Here is a 21,275-nt window from a genome sequence, read left to right as displayed (position 1 = left end):
GTTGGACTGTGAAGAAGGTTGAGCCCCGAAGAATTAATGCTTTTGAACTGTGGTGTTGGAGAAGACTCTTGAGAGTCCCTTGGACTGCAAGGAGATCCAACCAGTCCATTCTGAAGGAGATCAGCCCTGAAATTTCTTAGGAAGGAATGATGCTAAAGCTGAAACTCCAGTACTTTGGCCACCTCATGTGAAGAGTTGACTCATTGGAAAAGACTCTGATGCTGGGAGGGATTGGGGGCAGGAGGAGAAGGGGACGACAGAGGATGAGATGGCTGGATGGCATCACTGACTCAATGGACGTGAGTCTGAGTGAACTCCGGGAGTTGGTGATGGACAGGGAGGCCTGGCGTGCTGCAGTTCATGGGGTCGCAAAGAGTCAGACACGACTGAGTGACTGATCTGATCTGTTCTGATCTGATACTACAACATAAATAATCCTTATAAAAAGTAGAATAAGTCATACACAAGAGGACAAAATAGTAAATGATTCTGCTTATATGAAATACCTATAAGAGACAAATCTTAGGAACAAAGAGTAGATAAGTGGTGGTCAGGAACTGGAGGAAAGGGGGAATGAGGAGTTACTTGTTAATAGAATGAGATTTATTGTGTGGGTGATGAAAATACTCAGGAATTAGACATTGGTGGTGGTTGTACACCTTCGTGAATATACTAAAAAGCATTATGATTTACAATTTAAATGTGAGGACTCTGATGCCGGGTATGTGTGCTCAGTCATGCCCAACTCTTTGCAACCTCATGAACTGTGTCACCCACTAGGCTCCTCTGTCCATGGAATTTTCCTGGCAAGAATACCAGAGTGGGTTGCCATTTTCTTCTCCAGAGGAGTACTATGGTAGGTGAATTAAATCACACACACACACACACACACACATAATAATAAGGAGTGAAGCAAAAAGCCTCAAATAGGATAACTCCTTATGGAAACCAAATATTTTCATTTGCTTATAATCCAAAGAATTTACACAGATCTCTTAATTATCTAAGGATTCTGTGCAATATTTGGGCTCATTCTTGAGCCCAATGAAACATTTATTAATAAATCTGATTGGAACATCTCTCCCAGACTCCTTCTATACTATATATAACACTCAATCTGTGGTAATCAAGCTCCTTTTGGTGCTTATGTTAACTCAAATTTGGTTCACTTCTGTACTTCTGTAGCCATCTTATGAGGAACATGTTAATACTCATATGCTCAAGTTCTTGCATTAGAAATAAGGTTTTTATAATCATAGTTATTGTTACCACATCCCTAGTATCACGCTTACTGTCTCATACAAATAATACCAGAAATTCTCCAATGAAGTTCTTCCTAGTCAATTCTCCCAGATACTATCTTGTTATGGTCAATTACAGAGATTCTCCCAGCCAAAAAACATAAAAAACAAACCCTTATTAGAAAAATTTAGTCTTTTAAAAATCAGAAAAAGAAAAACAGCAAAGAAATGAAATAAAGTGATTTAGTCTTCTTGGATCCCACCTTAAATTCCTAAAGAAGAATGTGATTCTTTCTAGGTTTACAAAAAGAAATTTATTTCAGGAATCAGTTTTTTCCTGGTTAAGATCTTTATTTCTTTATTTTTTATCTTTTCTCATATTACAAACATGATGAAAGTTCCTGGAATGTGGCTCCAGTTTTAAGAACTCCAGCAATAAATCTCCAAAAAAGGATATGGACTTAGCTATTATCACTACTACCACCAGAATCAAGATTGCTGGGAGAAATATCAATAACCTCAGATATGCAGATGACACCACCATGGCAGAAAGTGAAGAGGAACTAAAAAGCCTCTTGATGAAAGTGAAAGTGGAGAGTGAAAAAGTTGGCTTAAAGCTCAACATTCAGAAAACGAAGATCATGGCATCTGGTCCCATCACTTCATGGGAAATAGATGGGGAAACAGTGGAAACAGTGTCAGACTTTATTTTGGGGGGCTCCAAAATCACTGCAGATGGTGATTGCAGCCATGAAATCAAAAGACATTTACTCCTTGGAAGAAAAGTTATGACCAACCTAGATAGCATATTCAAAAGCAGAGACATTACTTTGCCAACTAAGGTCCATCTAGTCAAGACTATGGTTTTTCCTGTGGTCATGTATGGATGTGAGAGTTGGACTGTGAAGAAGGTTGAGCCCTGAAGAATTGATGCTTTTGAACTGTGGTGTTGGAGAAGACTCTTGAGAGTCCCTTGGACTGCAAGGAGATCCAACCAGTCCATTCTGAAGGAGATCAGCCCTGGGATTTCTTTGGAAGGAATGATGCTAAAGCTGAAACTCCAGTACTTTGGCCACCTCATGTGAAGAGTTGACTCATTGGAAAAGACTCTGATGCTGGGAGGGATTGGGGGCAGGAGGAGAAGGGGACGACAGAGGATGAGATGGCTGGATGGCATCACTGACTCAATGGACGTGAGTCTGAGTGAACTCCGGGAGTTGGTGATGGACAGAGAATCACAGCCTGGGGTGCTGTGATTCATGGGGTCACAAAGAGTCAGACACGACTGAGTGACTGAACTGAACTGAACTGAACCACCATAATACAAGCAGACCTCAGAGATATTGCCAGTTCCTGACCACTGCAATAAAGCAAATGTCACATTTCAGTGAGTCACACAATTTTTTTGGTTTCCTAGTGCATATAAGAGTTATGTTTACCTTGTTAAGTGTGTCGTATCTTTATGTTAAAAATGTAAGATAATTAACGATATTTCTTGCTGAAAATGCTAACCATCATCTGACCCTCCAAGAAATAATAATCATTTTGTTGTTGTAACATTAAAGATGACTGATCACAGGTACCATTGCAAATGTTTTTTGAACTATTGTGAGAATTACCAAAATATGAGAGACAGGAGTGCAAATGGTTTTGGGAAAATGGAGCCAATAGACTATCTTGATCCAGGTTGTCACAAACACAATATCTCTGAAGTGCAGTAAAGTGAAACGCAATAAAATGAGGCATGCCTGTGTTTTTTTTTGTTTGTTTTTTTTTTTTTTTTAATTAAATGGGAGACCTAGACATGGCTGAGCCTGAGATTTAAACATAGGTTAAAATAATCCTCTGCTACATTTGACTAAATTATATGGCTCCTTGTATAACTTAATGAGCCATATTTGAGTGTAAGAAACAGACTCCTTAAATTATATCAAATAAGGGGATACATTCATTTGGATAAACATGAAATCTCACAGATATGTCAGATTAGCTTCATGAAAATTGAAGTGGAACTATGAATCTGGCAATTGAAGCTAGAAATTAATGCTGAATTCAAAGTAACTCTAGGGACAGTCAGTGGTTCTTATTACTTTGTTCTAGTGTTCTGCCCCTGGATAAGGCAATGGCACCCCACTCCAATACTCTTGCCTGGAAAATCCCATGGACTGAGGATCCTGGTAGGCTGCAGACCATGGGGTTGCGAAGAGTCAGACATGACTGAGCGACTTCACTTTCACTTTTCCCTTTCATGCATTAGAGAAGGACATGGCACCGCACTCCAGTGTTCTTGCCTGGAGAATCCCAGGGATGGGGGAACCTGGTGGGCTGCCGTCTATGGGGTCGCACAGAGTCAGACACAACTGAAGCGACTTAGCAGCAGCAGCAGCAGTGTTCTGCCCCAGATAGATCAGCAAGGTCCACATGGGCACTCCTAGCATCTGCTCATGTAGGACTTCAATTTACATACCATTCCTCATGGTCCCTAACACAGTATATACTGAACTTATGCACCATTATGTTTGGCTAATGCTTTTTCTACCTCGATCTTTTACAACACTTGAGAGAAAACAGTTCAAGTCCTATTTGATAAATAAAATCATATATACATATAGAATATGTGCCCTTGATCAGTTTTAAACTTGGGTCAGTTTTAAACCCCTTGAACTAGTTCTCTCTGTTAAGTAGAATACACTTTGGCTTGTGAGCAAGGAAACATCTATTAGAAGATAGTGTAAGCATCATGGGTGACCCGAGGGACACAGTTAGTACCCTCAATCTTGAATGCCCTGCCCCAACATTGTTTTCTCTATTATATATTCAGTGCAGTTCAGTTGCTCAGTTGTGTTGACTCTTTGTGACCCCATGGACTGCAGCATGCCAAACTTTCCTGTCCATCACTAACTCCTGGAGCTTGCTTAAACTCATGTCCATGGAGTCAGTGATGCCATCCAACCATCTTATCCTCTGTCGTCCCCTTCTCCTGCCCCCAATCCCTCCCAGCATAAGGGTCTTTTCCAATGAGTCAGTTCTTCTGTCAAGTGGCCAAGGTATTGGAGTTTAAGCTTCAGCATCAGTCCTTCCAATGAATATTCAGGACTGATTTCCTTTATGAATGACTGGTTGGATCTCCTTGCAGTCCAAGGGACTCAAGAGTCTTCTCCAACACCACAGTTCAAAAGCATCAATTCTCTGGTGCTCAGCTTTCTTTATGGTCCAACTCTCACATCCATACATGATTACTGGAAAAACCATAGCTTTGACTAGGTGGGCCATCTTTGGCAAAGTAATGTCTCTGCTTTTTAATATGCAGGCTAGTTTGGTCATAACTTTCCTTCCAAGGAGCAAGCGTCTTTTAATTTCATGGGTGCAATCACCATCTGCAGTGATTTTAGAGCCCAAGAAAATAAAGTCTGTCACTGTTTCCACTGTCTCCCCATCTATTTTCCATGAAGTAATGGAATTGGATACCATGGCCTTTATCTTTTGAATGCTGAGTTTTGAGCCAAGTTTTTCACTCTCCTCTTTCCCTTTCATCAAGAGGCTCTTTAGTTTTTCTTCACTTTCTGCCCTAAGGGTGGTGTCATCTGCTTATCTGAGGTTACTGATATTTCTTCCAGCAATCTTGATTCTAGCTTGTGCTTCATTGAGCCCAGCATTTCACCTAATGTACTCTACATATAAGTTAAATAAGCAGGATGGCAATATACAGCCTTGACATACTCCTTTCCCAGTTTTGAATCAGTCCATTGTTCCCTGTCTGGTCCTAACTGTTGCTTCTTGACCTGCATACAGATTTCTCAGGAGGCAGATAAGGTGGTCTGATATTCCCATTTCTTTAAGAATTTTCCAGTTTGTTGTGATCCACACAGTCAAAGGCTTTGATGTATATATAGTTTCAAATATTTTGCAGCAAAAGTGTTCAAATTCTCAAATGGGGTTTATAAAAAACTCTCTCCCCGCCCCCTCAGTAGGAAAACCTCTGAGCCATATCATAAATTTTTTGTAGAGATGGTCTTTTAAGTTCTGTTATGGCAGTGGTTCACAACCTGGTTAGATATTACCATAACCTGGAAAGATATTAAAATGCATTGATGTCTGGGCCCCACCACAAACCTATTAAATTAGAATCTCCTGGGGTAGAACACAGATACTGATATAGTTTGATGATGCAGATCTATAAATTTTAAACACTGTCAATCTCATAGTCCACAACTTCCAGGTAGTAACCATTTCTTTTCAAAACCTCTAATGACTTATTCCAGGGTTATATTCTCATCAGTGTCCAGCCAAATCACCACAAAGTGGCATATGTAAAGATGAGGAAGAAAAATTGCAAATTATAAAGGTTCAGCTCCAATGTGCAAAGTGCTTGATCCATCTCTTCTGTTCTTAGAACAAGATAAAGCTACACAAACTGAGAATCAATGGTTTTTCTTGGACTCCAAGATTTCAGGACACACAATTGCTTTAAAACCTGGAAAGACAAGTGCATCTGGAATGATAGAGCAAGGTAGGTCCAATCACCAGAAGCAGAAACTCCAGGATCAATATAATACTGGTAGAAACATTAAATGGCAGTTGTGATGAATTGCTAGAGACAGAGTGTGGGATGGAGAGGGAGAGATTTCTGAGGGGAACAGTCTTAGATATTCCCAAAACTTTCATGAGCTTCCCTTCAAGGAACCTGACCAGGTTCTCAATTTTAGGAACCAAAAAAATCCTCTGCTGTTCAAGAGACAGAGAAGAAGAGGAACTACTGTGAAGTGTAGACAAAGCATTCCCCATAAGACAAACCTAGTCTCTAGGAGAAAGGACTTTGCCAGAGCTCAATTCTGGAAACACACTCTGGCTGAAGGAGAGAATTTATCCCTAGCCCAGCACTCTCCAGCCTTCCCCGTTTCACCGAAGGAGTGAAAAAGTATCAACAAGATACACAGCTTGAAGGAAATCATTGAGTACTTAGCAGCTGGGGCTTCCAAAGTGGTGCTAGTGGTTAAAAAAACAAAAACAAAAAAACACCTGCCAGTGTAGGAGATGCGAGACACATGGGTTCGATCCCTGTATCAGGAAGATCCCTTGGAGAAGAGCATGGCAATCCACTCCAGTATTCTTGCCTAGAGAATCCCATGGACAGAGAAGCCTGGTAGGCTACAGTGCATGGGGTCATGAAGTGTCAGACATGACTAAAGAGATTTAGCACACACACATGCACATTGAAGCCAGGGTAAGAATAGGGAACAGGAAAAAAGCTATACCACTGGAAGACTTGCAAAAACAAAGAAACACTTACAAAAACAAGGCCCCCAAAGTGAGGACAATTGGAACTACTTGTGCGGACAGTGTGGTGTCCTAAATAGCAGTTTGCCAGGCAGCCATATGAAAGAATAGTGAGGCCTGTTTTACAAGTCAATAGGATAATACAGTAAGAGAATTATGACAGATCAGTGGACAAACATACATACACACACACACACACACACACACACATATATATATATTTAATACAGTGACCCCAGCCAGTTGTTAACTTGGCTTTGTGGGGTTAACCGAGCCTGTACAGCTCTCTATATCTCACCAATCAAATAACTCAGTCCATCAATGTGAAGGAAAAGAGTATTAAAACACCTAGATTGTTCACTCTAGTGCTATACATTCTTGAGCCTGAAGCAAAGTCCCCTGGTTGAAAAATGAAGATGGATGTCAATGATGTTGGTGACTTCTAATAGGTTGTGCTCACATGCAATATTTAGAGTAGTTACCTTTGTGTTTTCCTTTTGTACAATGGGTAACTTTCTGGGGAGGAGGTAAATTTTTCTGTAAACTGTGAAATATTTGAGCCATGGAGAACTGTTGATATTCATCTCAGGATGAACTAAACATGGGTTTTTATATGTTGGGTTGATGTTTTCCTGGCCATGTGTATGGGGACCATGCAAGTGTATGTCCTCGCATATATTCATGCAAATATCACATTTTATTATGAACTAAAGACAAAACACCAGAGGATTCCCATGCCCAGTATGAGAAAGATACTAATACTCAGTTATAATTGATCCTACAAGACTCTTGATGAAATCCAAGGACTGTCTACCAACACCTGTATCTCCCTCTTACTATACATAGTCCCCATGAACTCACCTTTCCAAGGATCTGTCAGTATTGGCCACTGCCTTATAATAATGATAAAATAATGCTTGTTATAGTATAGAATATTCATTTATAGGTCTTAATCTTTATTTCTTTACAATCCTTTGCAAAAACTCCTCTCATATGGAAAGTGTTTTCATGATTGTACAGCTGGGCTCCTGCCAGAATCCAATCATATGGCCCCAACTACAAGTTGGCTGAGAACTGTGGAAGTGCTCATGAATATTCAGTGGTTGTTAATTGTCTGCCACAGACCTCCAGGAGCTGAATCCTAATATGACTAGGTGTTTCCTAATTGAGTTCTCTCAGGAAACTAAATTTGTGATATTCTGCTTGCTCTCACTTTGCTAAAGCCCAACAGATGTAACCAACTCAGTGCACAATTCTTAAATTTTTAATCACTCTTAAATTATCCTATGATTTTAATGATGCAATTACACAAAGTCTATTCCCAGATCTTTAATTGCTATGCATGTGTAGCATTGCAGAGATCAACAAATCCATATCTCTAGTCCATCCACCTTCTGAGCTAGAAACCCCTACAGCTTGCCTATTGGATATCTCTAGCACCAGGTCTGAAAGAGGTTTCAAACTCAGCATGTCCAACAATAATTAAATCCTCTTGGTCTCAGACCTATTCGTTGTTTTGTTTTTTTTTTTCCCCCTTATAAAAATGGTATTGACAATTTCCTAGTTGTTAAAGCCACAGACCTGAACATTATTGCTATTTCTTCAACATTTTTCTCTGCCTTTCTCCATTAAATTAGTTAGCAAGACTAGCTGATTTTATCTTATGCTTTCTTATTTCTGGCTCTATTTCTCCATTCCCATGTCTCAGATCAATAGTGTCTCTTTCCTTGGTTGAATGATCTCCAGTCTATTACTCACTCTACAGTCAGAGTGACCTTAATCAAAGACAAATCATCATATCAGTTTCTCACTTAATGGGAGTCAGGGACTTCCATTACCCTTAAATGTGTTTCAAAATACTTAACGTTTACAGAGTGCTACAAGGTCTGTGCCGTGTCTAACTCTCTGGCCTTATGTTTCATTATATTTCAGTTTCATATAATTCAGTCATTACTGACCTTCTATCCCTTCTCTCTTTCCTCGTTGACTTGAAATTCATACATGTTTCTGTACCTGAATGATCCTGAATTCTTCTCCACATGTATGCTCAACCCTTGTCAAGTTAATCCCTAACTTTCCTTCAAGTCTCGTCTTAACTATTATTTTCCTAAGAAAGCATTACTTCATTCTTGTATAAAAGTTAGATATTTTACCTCTGTAGTACTGCAGTTCTTCTATTACAGATCTGAAGCTTAGCTAATTAAAATTATCTACTCAAGTGAATGAAGTTTCCATGTTGGTTCAGTGGTAAAGAAACCCTTTGCCAACACAGGATATGTGGGTTTGATCCCTCGGTTTGGAAGATCTCCTGGAGAAGGAAATGGCAATCCACTCCAGTATTCTTGCCTGGAAAATCTCATGGACAGAGGAGCCTGGCAGGCTACAGTCCTTGGGGTCGCAAAGAGTCAGACACAACTTAGCAATTAAACAACTGGAGTGGGTAGCCATTTCTTTCTCCAGGGGATCTTCCTGACCCAGGGGTTGGAGCCTGGTCTCCTGCATTGCAGGCAGATTCTTTACTGTCTGAGCTATCAGAGAAGTCCCAACAACAACAACTCAAATGTAAAGGCTGTTTACCATATTCACTCTTCTTGACATTGAACATTAGTTAATTTTAATCTAAATTTTAATTAGATTTAATAATGTATATTTGATTCAATTTTTTAAATTTAATTTTAACTTATTTTTGATACTATACATGTTCTAATCTGAAATCCCACACCATAATTTGTGAACATCTGTATTATGTTGAACAGTTCCTGAGTATAACCTATTGTACAACTTCTTTTACTTATATAAATCTGTAATAATTAGTAATAAACATTATTGAAAAAAATGTACAAGAGTACTCATATTCACTGTTCAAAACTCCTGATCTAATTATTAGTATTTAAAAACTGCTATGCAAGACAAATAAAAATTAACATATATCATATAATCAATAATGCTGAAAAATACACTTTATATTATCAGTTGGTGATGGTGTTTAGTCACTAAGTTGTGTCTGACTTGTGACTATATGGAGTAGCTCACCAGGCTCCTCTGTCCATAGAATTTCCCAGGCAAGAAGCTTTTGCACAAATGAGAAAGCAAAACATAATATAAACCCCTATGTTTAAAACTGCCTCGCTCCATGTGTATCAATGGGGAAGATGTACCTACTCTTATTTCCTAGAATATAAATTAAAATATTTTATAATAAAAATATGGTCTATGTTTTACCTAGTTAATCATTATAAATTTCATGAATATTTAGGATACTATACATAGGTGCATTTCAGTAGATGGCTTGATAATGCTTTTAAAAATAGTTTAACATGAAAAAATAACAGATATAACTTCTGAAATGTATAATGTTCATGGTGCTATTTAGCTTGAAAATTAGATCCTATTTATTAATATACCAATAATTTTGAGAGATGGCCTCAAAATTATTCAAAATTGAGAGATGGCCTTCAGTTCAGTTCAGTCACTCAGTTGTGTCTGACTCTTTGCGACCCCATGAATCGCAGCACGCCAGGCCTCCCTGTCCATCACCAACTCCCGGAGTTTACTCAGACTCACATCCATCGAGTCAGTGATGCCATCCAGCCATCTCATCCTCTGTCATCCCCTTCTCCTCCTGCCCCTAATCCCTCCCAGCATCAGGGTCTTTTCCAATGAGTCAACTCTTCACATGAGGTGGTCAAAGTACTGGAGTTTCAGCTTTAGCATCATTCCTTCCAAAGAAATCCCAGGGCTGATTTCCTTCAGAATGGACTGGTTGGATCTCCTTGCAGTCCAAGGGACTCTCAAGAGTCTTCTCCAACACCACAGTTCAAAAGCATCAATTCTTCGACACTCAGCCTTCTTCACAGTCCAACTCTCAGAGATGGCCTTAGCTAAATGTTTATCTGAAAGAAATTGAAATCAAACAAATCTCATATATTGAAAAACCTCACGCACATACAAAGCTTCGAGTCTTTAAGATTTCACACTTACAGAGTTGTTTCTCAAGGATTGCTGTATAAAGTGATACCTGTAGAGTTTACTAAAATATTTTTTTAAAACAAATAGTTAGCAGACAACCACTGTGACATGAGTGGACACTGTAGCAAGGAGAATCACAGGAGGTGGCTGGAGTATAACACAAGTGGAGTGATGGCATAAGTCCAGTGGAAGCTTTATCTCCTTGATAGATTGATGCTTTCTCTGACTGGCTTGTGGCCCATAGTGTGGACACCTGGGAGCCAATAAAAGTTTCACTTGGGATCACTAAAAGTTACTTTATGGAAATGGAAGCTCAGCATTCTACAGCAGACATGTTCAACTTAATTCTGAAAAATCATTATTGATGTCAACTGATAAGAGTTCAAAGTTGGAACCCTTGAAAAGACAGAAGCAAAAGAAAATGGGAAGAGTTAGGAGATAAAGTTATTATTTCTAAAGGAAGATTGATGAGTTAGGTATTTATCTTGTGACTTAATAAAAATGTTAACTGTAGACTTGAATGTTGGGATCGAAACAGGCATACTAATAGGCTTAGTGAAGCCTGGATGGCTGGTGCTCCTTAATTTCCAAATAAGATGGGTTTGATCTTGCTATCAGTCCTCTTTGAAACTAAGTGCTTTCTCATTCTTTGCCAAGAGTTTTCTTTTGATTGCTATTTTCTATTTATAACTGGCTGCGATTTTCAGCTTTTGATGTTTTCCCATACTCCTGTTATTTGCAGTGGTCTGCGATTCATGGGGTCGCAAAGAGTCAGACACGACTGAGCGACTGATCTGATCTGATCTGATCTGAATGCTGATCCAACTCAAGAGCATGAAATCTATTTGTTTTCTCTCACCTATGCCACAAATAATACTAGATAAAAATAATTATTGGCTGGAGATTTAAGTATAACTAAGCATAGGAGATGCTATATTATAGCATATTATTGAATATAGTTTTCAGATGGACCCCAAACTTCCAACTCTTAAGAAAGGTCTTCAGCCCCACCCATCAACCAAAGTGCCAGCCTCCAACCATATTGTTCTGCCTTCTCTCCTCTTCCTGCATATCACTATCTTTTCTTATTTTTTATCTATTACATTCCTAGATCCCTGTTCCTTTTTAGAAGAAACCTTAGCTAAACAGTTTACAGTCTCCTCATATCTCATGTTCATGAACCCTCCTCTAGAATTGATAGACAAAAAATACTTCCCTAAACAAAAGGATTTACATAATGAAATTAAACTTTGATGTGAGATTTTACTCCAGGTAAACTAACTCTTGATTGCAGGGAGAAATATCAACAACCTCAGATATACAGATGATACCACTTTAAAGGCAGAAAGTGAAGAGGGACTAAAAAGCCTCTTGATGAAAGTGAAAGAGGAGTGTGAAAAAGCTGGCTTAAAACTCAACATTCCTAAAACAATGATCATGACATCCAGTCCCATCATTTCATGGCATACAAATGGGCAAAATGTGGAAACACTGTCAGATTTCATTTATTTGGGCTCCAAAATCAATGCGGATGGTGACTGCAGCCACAAAATTAAAAGACACTTGCTTTTTGAAAGAATAGCTTTGACAAACCTAGACAGCATATTTAAAAGCAGAGACATCAGTTTGCTGACAAAGATCTGTAAAGTTAAACCTATGATTTTTCCAGTAGTCATATATGGATGTGAGAAGGCTGAGTGCCAGATAATTGATACTTTCTAACTGTGGTGCTACAGAAAACTCTTGAGGGTCCCTTGGACAGAAAGGAGATCAAACCAGTCAATACTAAAGGAAATCAACCCTGAATATTCATTGGAAGGACTGATACTGAAGTTGAAGCTCCTATACTTTGGCCACCTGATGCAAAGAGCCGACTCTTTGGAAAAGAGCCTGATGCTGGGAAAGATTGAGGGTAAGAGGAGAAGGGGGTGACAGAGGAAGAGATGGTTGGATGGCATCACTGACTTAACAGATATGATTTTAAGCAAACTCAGGGAGATACTGAAGGACAGGTAAGACTGGCATGCTGCAGTTCATGGGGTCTCAAAGAGTCGGATATGACTTAGCGACTGAAAACAACAGTAACAGAACTATCTGTCTAGTAGACACCCTTCTTAACTCAGCTTTCCAACTGTAAGTAAATTAATTACAAGAGATTTTTCTCAACTCTGTTCTTTTCTGTTCCACCAGTATTTATCACAATGCTTGGCACAAAGGTGATGCTTTAAAAGTGTTTGGAAAATGAATGATTAATTGGTTAATAAGAAAGGCATTAATGCATACCCTTTAGGATATCACACTAATTAATTTGCATAAAGGATTACTGTTCACAGAAGTTGCAGTCCTTCCAGGAATCAGAGAAAACAAGAATAGCTATTTTGCTAATGCTACATATTAACTGTGTATCAATTGTATCTTTGTAATGAAAACTTTTGTAATGGGAACAGTAATTTCACTGAGTACAGAAATCCAATTCAGTTTCGTGCTGATTATTTAGTACTTCATGCCAACAATAACATATAGACACTAATACAAAAGAAATGCAGGACTTTATTTTCTAAGTTTCAGTTCAGTTCAGTTCAGTTACTCAGTTGTGTCCGACTCTTTGCGACCCCATGAATCACAGCACACCAGGCCTCCCTGTCCATCACCATCTCCCGGAGTTCACTCAAACTCACATCCAAGAGTCAGTGATGCCATCCAGCCATCTCATCCTCTGTTGTCCCCTTCTCCTCCTGCCTCCAATCCCTCCCAGCATCAGAGTCTTTTCCAATGAGTCAACTCTTCGCATGAGGTGGCCAAAGTACTGGAGTTCCGCTTTAGCATCATTCCTTCCAAAGAACACCCAGGGCTGATCTCCTTTAGAATGGACTGGTTGGATCTCCTTGCAGTCCAAGGGACTCTCAAGAGTCTTCTCCAACACCACAGTTCAAAAGCATCAATTCTTCAGTGCTCTTTCAAAGTTTACATAACAGCTGGTTCAAGATAATAATACTTTAGAAGTTAAGTTTTTCAGTCGTGTGTGACTCTCTGCAATCGCATGGACTGTAGCTTACCAGGCTTTTCCATTCATGGAATTTTCCAGGCAAGAGTACTGGAGTGGGTTGGGTTGCCATTTCCTTCTCCAGGGGGATGTTCCCAACTGGTGGATCAAACCCGGGTCTCCCACATTGCAGGCAGGGGCTATACCCACTGAACCATCAGGGAAGCCCAATAATGTTTTAGGAGAAACATTAAAGTAGATAGGGCTTCCTCAGTGGTGGTAGTGGTAAAGAACGGGCCTGCCATTGCAGGTGATGCAAAAGACACAGGTTCAAATCCTAGTTCAGGAAGATCCCTTGCAGGAGAAAATGGTAACCCACTCCGGTAGTCTTGCCTGGAAAATCCCATGGAAGGAGGAGCCTGGTGGGCTACACTCCACAGAGTTGCAAAGAGTCAGACATGACTGAAATATTCAGTTTGGTTCAGTTCAGTCACTCAGGCATGTCCGACTCTTTGAGACCCCATGAATCACAGTACACTAGGCCTCCCTGTCCATCACCAGCTCCTGGAGTCCACTCAAACCCATGTCCATTGAGTCGATGATACCATCTAACCATCTCATCCTCTGCCATCCCCTTCTCCTCCTGCATTCAATCTTTCCCAGCATCAGGGTCTTTTCAAATGAGTCAGCTCTTCACATCAGGTAGCCAAAACTGGAGTTTCAGCTTCAACATCAATCCTTCCAATGAACACCCAGGACTGATCTCCTTTAGGACGGACTGGTTGGATCTCTTTGCAGTCCAAGGGACCTGCAAGAGTCTTCTCCGACACGACAGTTCAAAAGCATCAATTCTTCGGCACTCAGCTTTCTTTATAGTCCAACTCTCACATCCATACATGACCACAGGAAAAACCATAGCCTTGCCTAGATGGACCTTTGTTGCCAAAGTAATGTCTCTGCTTTTTAATATGCTGTCTAGGTGGGTCATAACTTTCCTTCCAAGGAGTAAGTATCTTTTAATTTCATGGCTGCAATCACCATCTGCAGTGATTTTGGAGCCCCCCAAAATAAAATCAGCCACTGTTTCCACTATTTCCCCATCTATTTGCCATGAGGTGATGGGACTGGATGCCATGATCTTAGTTTTCTGAATGCTGAGCTTTAAGCCAAATTTTTCACTCTCCACTTTCCCTTTCCTCAAGAGATCTTTAGTTCTTCACTTTCTGCCATAATGGTGGTATCATCAGCATATCTGAGTTTATTGATAGTTTTCCTGGCATCTTGATTCCAGCTTGTCTTCCTCCAGCCCAGTGTTACTCATGATGTACTCTGCATACAAGTTAAATAAGCAAGGTGAAAACATACATCCTTGACGTACTCCTTGTCCTATTTGGAACCAGTCTGTTGTTCCATGTCCAGTTCTAACTGTTCCTGACCTGCATACAGATTTCTTAAAAGGCAGGTCAGGTGGTCTGGTATTCCCATCTCTTTCAGAATTTTCCATAGTTTATTGTGATTCACACAGTCAAAGGCTTTGGCATAGTCAATAAAGCAGAAATAGATGTTTTTCTGGAACTCTCTTGCTTTTTCCATGATCCAGCAGATGTTGGCAATTTGATCTCTGGTTCCTCTGCCTTTTCTAAAACCAGCTTGAACATCTGGAAGTTCACAGTTCACGTATTGCTGAAGCCTGGCTTGGAGAATTTTGAGCATCACTTTACTAGCGTGTGAGATGAGTGCAATTGTGCGGTAGTTTGAGCATTCTTTGGCATTGCCTTTCTTTGGGATTGGAATGAAAAGTGACCTGTTCCAGTCCTGTGGCCACTGCTGAGTTTTCCAAATTTGCTGGCATATTGAGTGCAGCACTTTCACAGCATCCTTTTTCAGGATTTGAAATAGCTCGACTGGAATTCCATCACCTCCACTAGCTTTGTTTGTAGTGATGCTTCCTAAGGCCCAGTTGAGTTCACTTTCCAGGAAGTCTGGCTCTAGGTGAGTGATCACACCATCGTGATTATCTGGGTCGTGAAGATCGTTTTTATACAGATCTTCTGTTTGTTCTTCTGTGACTGAAGCATTAGCACGCAGTATTAACATAGCTACTTAATCTTGGAAAAAACTTTGACTTATGAGCAGTTTTCTGAAGGTTTGCCTTCCTCATATCAAGAATATAAATGGCAAGGACCATTTTAGAATGATGTTCTCAAAGGAATTATAATTTATTTTTTATTTATATAACATTATTGTATAATGCATACTATTCAGCTCAAAATATTATAGATACTAAACAATGTTGTAATCCACTTCACCTAAAATGCCACTTGATTATTTTTCTGAAATGTATTTCTTTACCAAAACCCTTTTTATTGTTACTTTTATGGACAAAGCTATCACTGCAACTGTTAGCAATTACTTCCTAAGACACAGTTTTAGGGCCAACAACATATGGAATGAATGTATTTTTAACATTATGGAGTTGAGTTAGTGATTTCTGAGCAGAAAGACCACACTCTAAGAGGTATTTGACACATTATGTGACCATTGGTTATGATGTATCACTTTTTAGCACGAATATCACATAAGCATCAGGAAGTCCATGAGCATAGGAGGCTTTCTTTAACAATGTTTGAATATTACTTCAAAACAGAAAAGAGTTTGCAATAATTAAATATTAGAGAATATGAGTTTAAGGCATTGAAGAATGCAATAGCAGCAGAGGGAAATTTACCCATAGAGAAATTTGCCACAGTATATTAACCTCACTTGCCTTTCATGACACCGTTTTCAGAAAACGATTCTAACCTAAAACCAAACTATCCAGGGAAAGCAAAGGCTTACACTATTTTGTTTACTGTTCTAAGAATATACCAAGAAGGTAAACCAGAAACACTTGATTGTTTTCAGTAAGAATCCCCAGTCTGTATCCACTAGAAATAAAATTTGATCCCTCTACTACCTGGCACAATTCATTTTTTTTTTTTTTTACTAAATAAATCTATTTTTACCAATCAAAATTAATGCTTAATATCAATAATGTAGAATAATGTTGATTGATTTTATTATTCAACTGTAGTCAAAAGCTCAATATTAAAATCCATGTTAAAGTGGTTGCTGGTTTAGTTTACTAAATGCTTTGCTTTATTTTGTATTTTCAGTCATGTGAACTTTAGTTCACTCTCACACTTGTTTCCTAATAATTATAGGCTACAGTTTATATTATCTTTCTATTTTTCGAGACAAAACCCCCTTGAAAATCAGAGTTGTGTGATATTCTTAGAGCTGCATACTGACAGACTTCAAACTCCACCCATTTGAGGAGAAAACAAGTGAGCCTCCTTCATTGTCTTATACCTAAAAGTTCATGTTTCAAAATTTTAAGAAAATATTGCATTATTTTTATTACCACTACATAGTTTCTTATCTTCATACTCGTACTTTATAGAGAATGAGCCCAATTTACCATCTTTTTTTAAAATAAATGCACTTAGGTAAGTGACAATAATACACATTTAATAAGGGCTATCCAAATTCCCACTAAAATTTTTAAACAGGGGACATATTGTTTTTGTAAAAATATGAGGTTAATAACTAGAAATTATCTTTATTTTACCCAAATTAATTCAGTTATTTCTATTTAAGCCACTGTATCTGTTTAATCTTTGGAGCACAGTATCTACTGGTGATTAAAGCTGAGTCTGTCATATTATACTGAAAAATCTTGTTGAAATATGCATATTAAAATAAAATTAAAGTAGGTCAGATATTTCGTTTCTAGTTGTCCCAGTCAGCTCATTTAATTACCTAATTAAAAAGAAACCAGAAATGTCAGTATGCAGTGACTAGATAAACAAATAAAGCAAATAAAGGCTGTTACATTTGATTGTGAAGTCATATTTCTGTGTATGGCCACTGGATAGTATCAGTTTAGAACTATGTATCACTGATGACCTTTCAGTTTCAGTTCAGTCTCTCAGTCGTGCCCAACTCTTTGCAACCCCATGAATTGCAGCACACCAGGCCTCCCTGTCCATCATCAACTCACGGAGTTCACCCAAACTCTTGTACATTGAGTAGGTGATACCATCCAGCCATCTCATCCTCTGTCGTCCCCTTCTCCTCCTGCCCCCACTCCCTCCCAGCATCAGAGTTTTTTCCAATGAGTCAACTCTTCGCATGAGGTGGCCAAAGTACTGGAGTTTCAGCTTTAGCATCAGTCCTTCCAAAGAACACCCAGGGCTGATCTCCTTTAGAATGGGTTGGTTGGATCTCCTTGCAGTCCAAGGGACTCTCAAGAGTCTTCTCCAACACCACAGTTCAAAAGCATCAATTCTTTGGCGCTCAGCCTTCTTCACAGTCCAACTCTCACATCCATACATGACCACAGGAAAAACCATAGCCTTGACTAGACGGACCTTTGTTGGCAAAGTAATGTCTCTGCTTTTGAATATGCTATTTAGGTTGGTCATAACTTTCCTTCCAAGGTGTAAGCGTCTTTTAATTTCATGGCTGCAATCACCATTTGCAGTGATTTTGGAGCCCAAAAAATAAAGTCTGACACTGATGACCTTTAGGAGGAATAAATTTTCAGAAAGTCAAAACAACTACTGAAACACCAATGGTCTCTCTCTGGATTATAACAGTTCAAGTACAAGGCATGTAATTAATTACTTAAAAGATACCAAGAATAAAATCCAAAATCAAAGAAATTTACTCTCAGAATCCAGCCTTTACATACTGCCTAGTAATAACTATTTCAATGGTATTTAATAAATATTTAGTTGAGTATTTATTAAATAAATGTTTAATAAATAAACCTAATAGCTTAGGTTTCTATATTTTAATGTATACAAGAGTGTAGTTAACTTTTTTTACTTAAGTTTTTACAAAGTATATGAACATTTGTGTGTTCCTATGGCAACAGGTACACTTTGAATGTTCATGTGATAATGTCTCAATGTATAGGGAATACATGCTACACACTTCAAAAACCTTTTACTTATAATAATCATTCCCTTCTCTGGATGCCTGTAGTGATTATTGCTTTCAGCTTTATTTTAATTGTTTCTGTATCTGATTTTAACTATTCAAGTTTATAAATTACCTATCCTACACCTCCAAAGAAGTAAATAAAACATTTAAATCATTAAATAACCATTTATTCCTATATATTTTATGCAAAATATACCCTCATCAAGATAGCTCACTAAATATATTGCAAAAAGTATGTAATCCCTAAATATGTTTACCTACATAATTGCAATCCATACCATAGAACTGATTAATTGGAAAAGACCCTGATGCTGGGAAAGATTGAAAGTGGGAGGAAAGGGGACAACAGAGGATGAGATGGTTGGATGGCATCACTGACTCGATGGACATGAGTTTGAGCAAACTCTAAGGGTTGCTGATAGACAGGGAAGCCTGGTGTGCTGCAGTCCATGGAGTTGCAAAGAGTCAGACATGACTGAGAGATTGAACTGAACTGATGAAATATTAAATCACTATTTTACATTGAATAGAAAAAAAGACATTTCATCTTCATGATTCTAAAATTATTTCATTAAGACAAATAATATTTAATCCCTATATATACCAGGCTCTTTTTTTATTAAATGTACATATACTTTTGCTTCCCAGATGGCACCATAGTAAAGAATCTGCCTGCCAAGGCAAGAGATGTGGGTTTGATCCCTGGGTTGAAAGATCCTCCATAGAGTATGAAATGGCTACCTGCTCCAGTACTCTTACCTGGAAAATTCCATGGAGAGAGGAGCCTGATGGGCCACTGTCCATGGGTCACAAAGAGTTAGACACAACAGGGCACACATATATACACACGTGTACTACTGAATTAGTTAAATGCTATCTCTAGTATTTATTATTGTATTTAGCTACTTGTATCTCTATGAGTACTTTAGTTTCTATGCTTCAAATCAAAAGCCAGTTAACTTCCATGTCCTAAATGATTTCTTAACACTAGAACCCTCCTCTTTTCCCACCACTGGCCTTTTTATGCTATAAGACAGCAGGATCTAAGACTAAACATTCTGTATAGATGCCTATGACCTGCTCTCTGTAGAGAGAATAGCTTCTTAAATAGAACAGCATCTGTGTTGTTCTAATTTAAAACAGCTCATTCATAGCAAACTTGTAATTATTTACTTAAACTTCAAATAATTTCAAGTTTTTATCTACTTTAATTCCCTTTAGCCCATTGAGGATTGAGTAGAAAGGGAACTAATTACTTTATATAGTTTATACAAACAGAAATGATAAATTTTGATTTCCTTTAATGTTCCAAGAGAGTGTATTAAAAGCACATACTTAAGACAGGTGAAAATATCTCATCAGATATCTCTACAGATTGATATCATTCATCTTTTCAAACTCTTCCATTGTCTTCCTTTTTAAATGATTTTGAGAAAGCACATGTAAATAGTCAAACAAAAACCATATGGATATAAGCAGTTCTTTAATTCTGATATTACTCATTTCTCCCCCTTACGTTTTTAACTCCTTGAGAGAAGTGATCATATTCCAGATACTCTCAACCAACTGAAATCTATTTACTTCTTTTATTAAAAAACTATTTTTGTTTTGTCAAGAACACTGTGATATCCTCGTTGTAGATGCAATAAATGACTTTCAAAACTTTTCTGATCTGGTATTTCTGGAGTGGTATATATGATGCTTCTTTTTGGATCTTTTACTTTCCTTCTATGACATCAGCATTTTTAACCCATTGGCTCTCCTCGCATTCCTACTCTGTTTTTTTTGTTTGTTTGTTTTTCCTTTCCTGTAGGATAAATGCTTGTACATAGTAATAAATTTTGTTGCAAATATGTATATCGGGTTCATAAGATTCTCTATCCTTTTGAAAGCTGTTAATTTCAGGATTTTGCTCATGGTACCCGTTATTTTCTACTTTTTAAAAAATTCTTTTTCTCTGTTCTCAAGCTTTTGTCCTCTTCTCTCCTTTTTCTTCTCTTTGTGCTTTTTTTTTTTTTTTTAGTATTTTCTCTCATATACATCCCAGGAAATCTCATTCACTTCAGTGACTTCAACTACCAACTATATTTTGAGTATTCCTAGAACATCATTGATATCTGAATTATATCTTGACCTCTGTATCACCTGCTATGTACCTTGAAATTAATCAGATCAAATGAAGATTTCAAACTCTTCAACTGTAGTCTACATTTTCTGTTTCAGAGTATGAAATCAACATCATCTATGTGACCAAACCCAGAGGATGAGGAATCACCTGAATCCCCTACTCTCTAACTACTGTGTTCTTATGGCCTTACAAGTCATCCCTCAATTTTAACTTCCCAGTTCTCCCATTTCTTCATCACTATAGGACCTTCTTTAATGCAGATACATAAAACAAATAAATGATGGACTTAGTCCATGGAATTCAGAGAGCCTGATGTTTCAGAGAGCCAACAGAATAATCCATAATAGCAAATTTATATCTTCAGCCATGTATGGGCTGTGAGTACTCAGGAAAATGTATTTCTTAAAGTGTTATGGGACTTCCCTGGTGACTCAGATGGTAAAGAATCTGCCTGCAATGTGGAGACCCAGGTTCAATCCCTGGGGGTCAAGAAGATTCCCTGGAGAAAGGAATGGCTACCCATTCCAGTTTTCTTTCCTGGAGAATACAATGGACACAGGAGCCTGGCGGGCTACAGTCCATGGGGGTCCCAGAGTCGGACATGACTGAGCAACTAACACTAAAGTGTTCTACAAATCAAAACCTAGGATAGCAAATAAACTTGTAGCCAAAAACAAAAATTATGTAA

The 21,275-nt window shown here is 38.3% G+C and overlaps 1 protein-coding gene across 15 annotated transcripts in view; it reads left to right on the top strand.

Moving 5' to 3' along the window:
* LOC129634294 (DBH-like monooxygenase protein 1) overlaps positions 1 to 21,275 on the top strand; it is a 326,306-nt gene that overhangs the window by 283,392 nt on the left and 21,639 nt on the right. Inside the window, exon 6 of one of the 15 annotated variants that reach the window (XR_008705521.1) lies at positions 20,683 to 21,146. The exons of 13 other annotated variants lie outside the window; for them this stretch is intronic. The gene's annotated coding sequence lies outside the window, so the exon portion shown is untranslated. Of the gene's footprint in view, positions 1 to 20,682; positions 21,147 to 21,275 lie in introns of those variants that run through there. One more of the 15 variants, XR_008705523.1, reaches the window with a different exon arrangement.

The sequence above is a fragment of the Bubalus kerabau genome, chromosome 19 (genome assembly GCF_029407905.1).
Source record: "Bubalus kerabau isolate K-KA32 ecotype Philippines breed swamp buffalo chromosome 19, PCC_UOA_SB_1v2, whole genome shotgun sequence".
Classification (NCBI taxonomy): Eukaryota; Metazoa; Chordata; class Mammalia; order Artiodactyla; family Bovidae; genus Bubalus; species Bubalus kerabau.
The sequence above is the reverse complement of the archived record's forward strand: the minus strand, read 5'-3'. Positions and strand labels throughout refer to the sequence as shown.